The following is a 2380-nucleotide window of genomic DNA, read 5'->3' as shown; positions in this document are numbered from 1 at the left end:
TTTCAGAAGTACTCTCTCAATGCATTATATCATCCACCCTGACAATGGTGTCTGCGGCTGAGCAAACCTTTCAAGAAAGTATGCACGCTTGTCTTATGAGGTTTCAGAGTAACAACCGTGTTAGTCTGTATTCGCAAAAAGAAAAGGAGTACTTGTGGCACCTTAGAGACTAACCAATTTATTTGAGCATAAGCTTTCGTGAGCTACAGCTCACTTCATCGGATGAGGCTTTCCCCAAGGCTTTTCAATCAATCAATTAATTTATTTTGGGGAAGATTGTAATATGTGTTTTAATGCACTCTGCTGCCAGGCCTACAAGGTCCAATTCATAAGAAAACAAAAACCATAACTGTCATGCAGCTATTCCTAGATTAGATTGTGAAATATTAGGGTCATTAGAGTATTAGGAATCCAAGGGGAACTGACGGTTTAAAAGAAAACCTGATGTTGAAAGTGTGTCTAGTCTAGGTCAGACTAGATAATCTGGTGGTCTCTTATGGCCTTAAACTCCACAACCGTATGCTTAGTAACATCTGTATATATAAATCACTTTTGCTGTACAAGCTGGGTGCAGCAAATTAATAGCCCAGTCCTAAAATCTTTACCTGACCAAAAAAAAAACAACCCATTGAGTGAAATTCTGCTCTCAATTACAGCAGTATAAATCTTGAGTAATTCCATTGACTTGTCGCCATGGGATCTTTACTCAAAATAAACAAACACTCATCCATAGTAACAGAAAACAAACACACCATTTAACCAATCCTTGCTCTACCCTAGGAAAAGCAAATGATAATTCCCTCGCTGGGTACCTAAAACACATATTACAATCTTCCCCAAAATAAATTAACTGATGTATCCACTCATGCTTGGCCCTTTATTACTCTGTGACCTCTGCTGTGCCCCCCTCATCGCAAGGTATCCTTCTCACCTCAATTCTTGCTCCTTCAGCCTTCACTTCTCCAGCCCCCCTCCTTACACGTCTATTTCTTTATCCAAAGTTAAGCGGACATCACCAGCTTCAGTTCACTATTCTGAGTGCAAAGTGTTTAGCATCTTGTCCCATGAACCAGGTGTCTGTCTTGGAAGTGTGAATGTCTCCAGCTAGTGCTTGGAGGTATACAGCTTTCAAGCTGGTGCTCCTGTAATCTGCAGGGCTTTCCCATAATGACAAGAGGAGCTGCTCCTGGGGGAAGTCTTCAAGAATCTCTCTCCTGAGACGACAGGAGAAAGAAAGGAGTAGCGGGGCCAAGAGCTCCCTTCCATCAGAATGAAGAAATAGAAATTCACCTTGAGGAAGGGGGTGGGAGGCTGCTATTATGGGGATATTACAAAGGCCCCCTATAATGATACAGCAGAAAAGGACCCCCCCAAAAAAATATTGTGATCTAATAAAATGATCAAATAGCTTTCTATTTCATATGCCACTCTCTAACACACAGATGCACTTGCATTCCTCGGTCACTCTCCTTACTATGTGACCGGACAAGAGTGTACTTTGCTTCCAGGGCCACACGTCAATCTGTTGCTGCACATAAACTGGGGGTACCAGGATGTGTCAGCAAATCTGCTCAGAGTTTCTTTCTATTGCACTCGATCACATAAATGGTGGCTTCAAGTGCAGGGTTTAAGTGTCTATCTCACCTTAGCAGCTTAGCAACCATCCGGAAGGTTCTCAGAAAATATTGAGTTGAGGCACTAAACCAGGGGTGGGCAAACTTTTTGGCCTGAGGGCCACATCGGGGTTGCAACACTATATGGAGGGCCAGGTAGAGAAGGCTGTGCCTCCCCAAACAGCCTGGTCCCTGCCCCCATCCGCCTCTTCCCACTTCCCGCCCCCTGACTGCGCCCCTCAGAACCCCCTACCCATCCAACCCCCCATGCTCCTTGTCCTGACTGCCCCCTCCCGGGACCGCACCCCCTACCCAAACACCCCTTCTCCCTGTCCCCTGACTGCCCCGCCCCTATCCACACACCCGCCCCCTAACAGGCCCCCCGGGACTCCCATGCGTATCCAGCCTCCCCTGTTCCCCATTCCCTGACCCCCCCCCCAAACCTCCACCCCATCCAACAGCCCCCCTGCTCCCTGTCCCCTGACTGCTCCCCGGGACCCCCCGCTCCCTGCCACACTGGAGCCAGCCACGCCGCCGTGCTGCCTGGCAGGAACAGCAGGCCAGAGCGTTGGCGGAGCAGCACGCTGAGGCTGCAAGGGAGGGGGAGCAGCGGAGGAGGGGCTAGGGACTAGCCTCCCTGGCTGGGAGCTCAGGGGCTCGGCAGGACGGTCCCATGGGCTGGATGTGGCCCATGGACTGTTGTTTGTCCACCTCTGCACTAAAGAAAACTGGCATGGCTCAGAAGGCACTCACTCCTTCGTGGGCTG

The sequence above is a fragment of the Caretta caretta genome, chromosome 9 (assembly GCF_965140235.1).
Source record: "Caretta caretta isolate rCarCar2 chromosome 9, rCarCar1.hap1, whole genome shotgun sequence".
Taxonomy (NCBI): domain Eukaryota; kingdom Metazoa; phylum Chordata; order Testudines; family Cheloniidae; genus Caretta; species Caretta caretta.
This window is presented reverse-complemented; position numbering follows the sequence as displayed.